A 9699-nucleotide genomic window follows, 5' to 3' on the forward strand; every position below is an offset into this window, starting at 1 on the left:
TTTTTAATTAAATGTAAAAATTACATAAACGGGGCGTGCTATTTGATTTTCTGATATTCTATATCAATTTCATTAAAAATCATTTATTTTTCTATCCGAGCAGTTTTTAGCTAATCAAAATTGTAACAATTTTTACCTTAAAACCAAACATTATGACACATTAGTGTTTTCGTTTATTTTTTAAGTGCACGAATACATTGTGTAAGTCGGAGTAATGCAAATAAACTAGACAATGAAAATAAATTTCAGGTCTTGAAAATATTGATCGAGCTCTAAATATAATGAGACATGACCTTGTACCCCGTAAGGTTTTACTCAAGAAATAAATTTACTCCAAAGAATCCCTACGCATACTGCACAGATTCTCGTTCGTATAACGCTAATGGATTTATTGATTGTTATGACATATCTTCACCATAACATTTTCCGAGAGGGTGTCTTAACTGTTTTACTATACTGTTTCTATATATGCGCGGCAATCAATTCAATTGATGGTCGGGTATTCATCTATAATAAATTGCTAGATCGTTAAAATATAAATACTCCTAAAAAATGATTATATTACCGTCGGGTCGTGCTCTAGTTGTATGTGTTCACATATATTTTCCAACTTTATACAACATATATAATCGAGATCACAGTAGATAAAAGTTCTATAACATGTGTGCGCACTATCGAGTTTATAAGTGTAGCTAAACACACAAACATTATAAACTAGTGTGCGTAATAAAAAGCGAAAACACATAAAAAAAAGATGTACACAACGTACTTTGTTTTAAAAATACATAGACTATAAGGCTGGTAAAACAAACTCACTTGTGCTTTTATGTCATTATATCAACTTTTTGACGTCAAATGAATGAACGACTATTACGTCGTTACTTGAAGCTTTTTATCGTATTTATACCCTAACTGTAGACAAAAACACTTTTTGACTGCTAATGGATAAAAAAAAAAAAACGCTCATAATGATACGCCGTGTAATAATTTAAACTATACTCGAAAAAATGAAAACGCTCAAATTGTGAACTACGCAAGAATAATTAGATGTCATATTAGTTGTCTTGTACCCGTTTTACATCATCATCTCTAACACGAAAATAATTTATTAATATTTTCACATCAAAGGTATTTTTATTTTAATAAGAATACACAATTTGTTTACAATACAAACATTAGACTTTTGTGTTTATCACACACTGCTGTAATTGAATTTCATAGTCCGCGATTTTTTTTTCTGATTAATTTTATGAATGCTTTGTNCATTGCAGTAATTGAATTTCATAGTCTACGATTTTTTTTTTTTTTGATTAATTATACGAATGCTTTGTTTATTATCTTACCGTTGTTAATTGAAATTTATTAAGTCAAAATTATCATCTCTCAGCACAAAATATAATTTTGAGAAATACAGTAGAAACGGTTAACAGATAGTTTGCTTTTTACAAAGCGTAAACGCATCTGTTTAGCGTTAGTAAACACTCCGGTGGCGATGGATCGATGTTCGGTAACCATTACAAATTAGCATCTCTTTTCGATTGAAGTCAGACAAGGCGGCCGTTCGCAAGTTAATTTAACATTATACGGTTGACCGACAGTGTCAATACTGTCGTGTATTGAATCGCGCTGAAACTGTACGGTGAAAACTTTGTGTGAAACAATATGTCAAGTCTTGTAAGCGGGGCCGGTTCAAAGACGAGGGTCCGATAAAAAAAACTTATATCTCCGACATGACAAACGAATGGATTTTTTTTTTTTTTTTCATTTCATTCGTCCCGTCTTTTTCTTGTTTTTATTTTTTTGCCGTTCGGTACTCGAGTCGATCCGTCGAGAATATGCGTAGTAATGGAGTGCAGACAAAGTAGGAAACTCCGAATTGATGACAAATGCCCGGGAGACATCACCGATATGTCCCTCGTAACAAGGGGATTAATTGGGATTAATTAAAGACCGTTGCCCTTGTCACAGAGATAGCATTTCCAGGCTCGAGATCCGAAAACAAACCTACTTAGCGCGAGAGGAGATCCCGAAAGGAAATTAATAAAATTAGAAAAGTCAACAACGAAAAAACTGAATTTCCAGTCATTCAGTGTATTATTTTTGCATGTTTATGAAATATATAACAATTTCGTATAGTTGCAGTGGAAATATCGGTCTATAAAACACCTCTTGGCTATTAAAACAATAAAATATGTTTTATTATTATGTTTCGCATGCTTTTCTCATTCTTACATAACTTTTTATTACCTCTATTTTGAATGAACATCAAGTTTCGTAGCAAATAACAATTATGTATTCATAACAATAAACTATTTCCATAAGTGCCTACTCATAATAGGATAAAGGTTTAATGCTGCATATTTAATTATTTTAACTGTAACTATTTAACACGCACTAAGAGTCTAAAATTATTTTTATTACACTACCTCGTACATTTTAAGCAATAAAATACTTGAATAGAAATTTAATTAATTAAAAATGAATAGTATTTTCGACAAGTAAACAAAACAGTAAGAGTTATTAAATTTTACATTATTAAACGTTTAAGAGGTCTGCGCTACTTCCTGATCTGCATTCAACTATATATATATAAAAGTTTATAAGTTTTAAATTGGTATAACTTAAACGGAACTTTCGTTCCCTTTTGTAATGGCTTATTCAAATATTTGTTGTATTCATGTTATTTTAAAACCAATACCTATTTTTTTTATTTTCAGATTTTTGCAGTTGAATAGTTTTTCATTCTTATTTGAATTGCTAAACTTCATAATATTATATGATTTTATAAAAATTAAATATTTCACTATTTCATTCTTAAATTGCATTTGTTTGTTTTTGATTATATTTAAATATGTCAAATGAGTGAATACACTAACATTGTAGCTTCTTCATATGTATACCAACGATATCAGTAATGATTATTTTATATTCACTTTACGTGTCAAAACTTTGGCGTAGACAGCAACCGAGATCATGAATTACTTATTTATAATTGATAACTCAGTTTCATTTAGAGCAGTGTCTGTTACTGTAAAAGAGGGGAATGGATGCAATTGGGGCCTTTACTGACGGCAGTATGCAAATAACCCAAAATAATGTTCAAAGTGAAATATGATTTGGATACAGCAGCAAATAACTGTCAGCAGTATCTGTTGTCGGTATTTGACTTCATTTTTTACAAATTTTATTTTTTATTTTAATACCACGAGTCGCATAAGAAAAAAACAAAAAAACATCAGAACGAACATTATTATTTTTATATTGTATGATAAATAACGACAAAATATACAAATTAATAAATAAAAAAACTATACAAAAATCTGACCAAGTCCATAAGTATTGTTATTTATAATATTGGTTACATTAATAATAAAATGTGACAATATGATGTTCCGATAATCACAAATAAATAAATAATTAAATACACAAAAATCGATACAATTAAAAATAATAATATTAAAAGTATTATCACAGCTTAGAATATAATATAATAACCATTATTACTATTGTTTTTTACACGTTTTATCGTTATTATATTATATCAAATGAAGTATTTATAACATGACTAGATTTCATGGTTTTTAGTGTAAAGTTTAAATAATAAAAAATATACAGGAAAATACGAGTGTAGTAATAAATAATGATGACAATGAGTATATATAATTGAATATATTATTAAGGTGATTGGTGAGTAAATTTTTAATATAGAAAAATATGGTGGTATGTCAAATAGTATTACGTTAACTCGTCAATACAATTTTAATTATAAACATTGTAATTATAAATCGGTATATTATTAATATAATAATAATCCGAGTGAAAGTATAGCGGTCAAAGGGTGAGGAAAATATAATAACAAAATAAATTAATGATTCTGTTATGAGTGGTGGTGGGTGTTTGATACCGCACGTGTCCGTCTATCAAATAATATTATTAACGACTAAGTAGATATATAATAATTACATAATTATAATTATTACCGTATAAAATTTAGTATTTTGGTCTGCAGCTGTTCAATTGGGGGAGTGAATCCGCCGAGGGTTATTTTACGATATCACATGGTTAAATTTATTAATAATTAATACTAATACAATTCAGTTTTTAACGTATAAATATTTTTATAGGAANAGTTTTTAACGTATAAATATTTTTATAGGAAGCGCCGCATCGTGTCAGCAAGATTAACGCTATAAGTCGACAGAGTATTGTTCATAATGAATGTCTCGAGCTGAACAATGCGGCCTGGTCATCATTGTCTCTTTTGATCAAAACTCCTTGGCTTTCAAAGCCGTTGCCCAAGTGTAATTTGCTAGCGCGTTAGAAAATTACTAATGCCTGCGATTTAGTATTCGGGGTGACAAAAATCATCGAAGAATAGTAGACGTTAGTGTTTCGGCACAGAGCTCTATTGTGCCGACACGACGCCAACGCAGACAAACTCTGCTTGGAAAACACTGACGAAGAGAGTGGATGAGCGTGTGAGTGATTAATGAACGTGGTTTATTACATTATATATTATATTTATTATGAAAGAGTGGTTTTGACGGTTCGCCGGACTTTTAGCTGGATGGTGTTATTATCAAATACCTGCGAGGCGGCCAGCGGAAAGTTATGATTAAAGTTCGAGTATTTTTCGTGTGATACAGTCTTGGAGATTAATGTGTAAAATTCACAATTGAACAAAAAAAAAATGAAAATCGGTCAAAAAGTAAAGTGGTTAAGTAGTAAGCACATTGCAACATTAGGAAACGTGTGTCGATGGTTTAGAACGATCTCGTTGAAGATCGAATTGTTGGTTTTGAGCGTTCCGCCGTCCTGGTCACAACACTAAAACAAACAAAACAATAAATATTTATTAGTATAAAACAAATAAAACCATGTTTCGATTAAGTAAACAATATTTCACAGAAGGATCAGAATGTAATAATTCTATTTTGTCGAGCTTTGCATTAATGTTATTCGTACATACACTCTATTGTAGTTTTATGTAAATTATATCACAGTAATTTCGTTTTATGTCATCCGATAATATATAGATTTTTATTGATCATTAAAAACGTTAGGCCTAATAGTTATTATTTATTAAAGCAAAACTGTATACTGCAACAACGGTCTTAATAACTACATCCAATGCCACGATATTGCACATAAGAACACTGAAGACGATATCTCATAAGAATATAATGCGAGTCGGTATACTAATAATAATTATAATACGATGCATGTGTAATATTAGAGTTCTGTTATATCCTTTGATGTCGTAACATTCGTGCGAAGCACCCTCGTTAGCGCGATAATGAGTCCGAGTGCTGTGTATTATATTGAGTTTTTTTATTTAACGATGACGTACTGCAGAGAGCTTTTCGTTTAAATCAAATCAAGTTTGTTCGTTTCAAAAACGTGCTAAGAATACATTAGCGGAATAAAAATGAAAGAATCGAATTACGGCGGGGCGCTAACGAAATTTTCCAAGGACTAAAAAATTACACTAGCTTTTATGGTAATTTTGAAAGGTCCATCATCAAATGCAAACTGCTTTTTGTCCTGACCGCGCATGGTGGCCGGGCACTCGACAGGCCACGAGAGTAAATGGGGCACAGATGTCTCATTGTCCGACAAGTGTTCAGTTATGCAAATACGATTTACCGAGTTAAGCACCCCGATAAGTGGGTCTACAGAATTGTTAATAAGATAAGATTTCGAACGAAAAACCGTGACGGCGGACCCTTCAAAATGTTGACAATAATTACGAACTGTGTAGAAATCGGCGAGAAATGTTGCGCGACCAAAGATCGAGAGAGAGATAACGCCGGCCGTTTTAAGTATTTTGAGAGTTGGCACGCAACGAGCGTTTTACTTGTCGATATGGAACGCCGGTAGAATAGAGTGCACACTATTAAAAAACAGATAGAGCTTCGGAATGGTGTCAGACCAATGAAATTGCTTGAGCGTTGGAAAAAACTGTTTAATTAATTTTAATAAATACCCCTATATGAACGCAACCCAGCACTTGAAGTATTCCGAGACAGGTATTTCATTAAAAACTTATACCGGGTATTTCGGCAATAATAATAATTAATTTGGCTTGTCTTTGAGTTGTCCGTACGGTGTTGATGGGATAGGGTAGTGTCGGTGAGAATTTATAAAGGATATTGTTCAGTCGTCGGTATAATGTTCTCGAATTTCGTCGTAAAGCGAGGAAAAGTCATTTTCCAAAGGAAATGCAAGAAAATCAGCGGGATGGCAGTCTATTATTTGGGATAGGGTCACCACCTGCTATTTTCCTTTTGTCTTTACAAACGGTGAAATATTCCTCTAGCTATACACCGGTCGGTTAAAGTGAATTAGCCGACTCGCACGCCGACGACGATCACAGCAAACGTCACGGCAATGTTATTATTTGTCTATGAATCCTCTAGTCGATCAGTGTACGGTGCGGGTACTGCTCGTTGAACACAACTGTTAGTAACGTTTAAATTGAAAGCCAATGGAAACCTTTATAAATAATGTTTGTCGCCGTGGAATACATGTTAAGCTTTGGCACATTTTAAGTGAGCGCAGTATTAATATCAGGCGCATTGCCTTCGAACGAAAACTTCCGACAAATCGTAATAATTCATTTGCGCACACGACAAAGTAGCTTTACAACATCATCAGTGCAGAAATTAATAACTGGCAACGGCTACGGAACCAAGTCTGGGCAGTAAACCTAATTCGAATACGGCGGTAAAAACGGACTTTGAAGTGTCCGTGATCGATTTAATAGTGTTACATTGGTTGTCGACCGAGGTAAACATCAACCATGTTTGCTGTACGTGCTGTGCACGGCGCACCTCGCGGTCATCGTCGCTGCGGGTCTGATATAATCGTCTTGGTTCGGTCAACGCAAAACAACGGGAAACAATCTGCGTTATCTGACACGTGAGATCTGGAACGTGTGCGCGCGCAAAAGGCTGCCGCTGCGAATGTTCCTCTGTTATTATTATTAACGGACGTTTATCCTGGAGCCGTTCGAGATGTTTTATCGACGAAAATTAAAAAAAAAGCTTCTAATTATAATTTAAACAGCGTTTTATCGGTGCGCCGAGTCGCCGATCGGAAGGTACGAAAAAAATATTGTTATCGCGTTCCGACACACGCCGTTCGCCGGGCCATTGGAACTATTGCACTTGGGTCCGTACGAAAATCAAAGTGCATTCTTTGACCCATCTTCTGTTGTGCGCAGTTATTGACGGTAATTACAGACGGTAATAAGAATGAATAACGACAATGGCATAATGTAATAACAATACCTTGGAGTATATGCCGTAGGTGCGTACTGAACGCGTGTAACAATGTACGAGTTTCCAGTAGATTTAATGTCCCCGAGTAGAGCGCACAAAGACCGAAATTCGGATCAATATTACACGCGGCGTGTGTATTCTACATAATACGTTCTTTTTACTGTGCCTCGTCCCTTACTTTTACAATAAGTTTTAATAATGCTCACCCCAAGGAATTATTTCTATTATATTATTATTATTGTTATTGTTACAGTTTCCCACCGGATACGGCAACGCGAAATTCCCGTTGAAACATACTCTCCGAAAAACACCGTCCACTAATTATTCTGGTGCCGCCCAACAATATCACGTTATCATAACGGACATAGTGCTTGATAAAAAATTGCTGTGCGATGCGTAATAAATCAATAAGTAAACAAAAAACATCACAATCGTCAGGCGAACATTTGTCTAAACCGATAACATTACGAATCCGGGAGAAAAAGATATATTGTAATGAGCAAAATAATATTATAGACGGCAACCGGATCTATAAAACGACGACATCATTATCTTCGTCGGTTTGACCCAATAAAAATATGATTAAACCGGAAAAATAACTAATGGACATGGTTGACCGGATAAAGAAAAAACCAAAGACATGTCTTGTAACTAAAAGACGAGATTTTATTACACTTTTAATGAGCTACCGCGGGCCAACCGCATACTATGTCATTATGAATGATACAACACTATTATCAATGATCTACGATGGGATAATTATTCAGGCTACACCGCGGTGTTTTTTATTTTTTTACTCAGTCTTAAAAATTAACATTTTTTTTTTTTATTATTGACAAACTTTTAAGAACTTTTTATAAGACCAAAACTTTTAAAAAACTATTCCATAAAAATATTGATTGCACACACGTTATTTTTCGGTTGGCCAAACACAATTTTTTCGCTGTTTATACTCGCGGGAACCTAAGATCTGTGAAAAGTGCATGGTCGGTCCATTTCGAATGCAGGATTTAAAACGGTTAGGATTTTGAAGACCTGAGCGCCTTTAGCGTTTGAACGGACGGTCGATGTACATAACAAGAGGGACGAAAGAGCCTGGGGCGTATGGGTTTCCTTTAAATTTGGGTTTAAATCCTTTGCAGACAAAATTATAATAATAATAGCACGGTGTTCATTTACTGTTGATTCAATTAAACGACCCTATGGTTAAACAGTTTTTGCATACTACGACTCCCCTACCCGGCGAAACGTTAAAACGTATAAAAGCAACTCGTATTTAATTTAAAAATTGGCCCGTCGGTGATAATATATTAATATATCACATTCAAGCGGCACAAGTTGGACTGTTGGCGGGGTTTCTGTTGTTCGCTATTCGATTGTACCCGTGTAATAAATTAATTTTATTCATCTGCGCAAATAAACCTTTATTTTATTATTATCAACGAAAGTTCATTTTTTTACTAATATAAATCAGTCGAATTCGCCGTAATAAATTGTCCAATGTATTATTATAATAATATACTTTAGAAAAAAATACTAATATATTAGAATTGTATTTTATTTTTGTAATCCGGTTCATTTTAGCGAATATATACAACAGCATCAGGTGAACAGTGTACCGATAATATTATTGCTGCTGTGCGCAAAATTATTAACGTAATACTCCAGCGCTTATTTAATTAACTCTGAACGTAAAAACTANTAGAACAGTTGTTGAATAATTTTTAAATATACGGCTTTTATAACGTCAGTCTCATTACTTAATTGTCACACCTCGTATATTAGAATTTTATTTTATTTTTGTAATCCGGTTCATTTTAGCGAATATACACAGCAGCATCAGGTGAACAGTGTACCGATAATATTATTGCTGCTGTGCGCAAAATTATTAACGTTATACTCCAGCGCTTATTTAATTAACTCTGAACGTAAAAACTATTGATACTGCAAAAACAGAGCGGTTCGTTACGACTTAACAACAATATACATATATATTATTGCGATTTCGTAATTAGCGAATTGTACGCGCAAGTTAACTATGCAATTAAATTAAGAACGCAGGGCGAGGGCGTGTAGCCGCCGTTGTCTTGCACGGGGGCTGACTATGAACTGTACCGTTATGGTGACATACGTATGCCGCCCAATTGTTCTGAGAAAACGTTATGTCACCGGCGTATGTTCGAGGACTCCGACGTCAGAGGGTTAATTATCCCACGCGGACCGAAGTGTCGAGATTCAATTGCTCCCCGTGTTTATTATTGCGACTGTTTGGTATACGCAAAGAAATCCGGCAGGACAGCTGATACGTTGACGAGCAGATGTTGGGTTCGTGTACGGTTACCGATAGTTGATTTTTTAAAAGTGAAAAACTACTCGGCGACGTACAAAACGAAATGGTAACGTCGTTTAGACAAAA

At 34.1% G+C, this 9699-nt stretch overlaps 1 protein-coding gene across 1 annotated transcript in view; it reads right to left on the minus strand.

Annotated features, from left to right (window-relative positions):
* Positions 1 to 4134: 4134 nt before the first annotated feature.
* LOC126908413 (toll-like receptor 6) overlaps positions 4135 to 9699 on the minus strand; it is an 11819-nt gene continuing 6254 nt past the window's right edge. The window contains exon 2 of the mRNA XM_050690870.1: positions 4135 to 4827. The gene's annotated coding sequence lies outside the window, so the exon portion shown is untranslated. The remainder of the gene's footprint in view (positions 4828 to 9699) is intronic.

This window comes from Daktulosphaira vitifoliae, unplaced genomic scaffold (genome assembly GCF_025091365.1).
Source record: "Daktulosphaira vitifoliae isolate Bord-2020 unplaced genomic scaffold, ASM2509136v1 Scaffold_1, whole genome shotgun sequence".
NCBI classification, from domain to species: Eukaryota; Metazoa; Arthropoda; class Insecta; order Hemiptera; family Phylloxeridae; genus Daktulosphaira; species Daktulosphaira vitifoliae.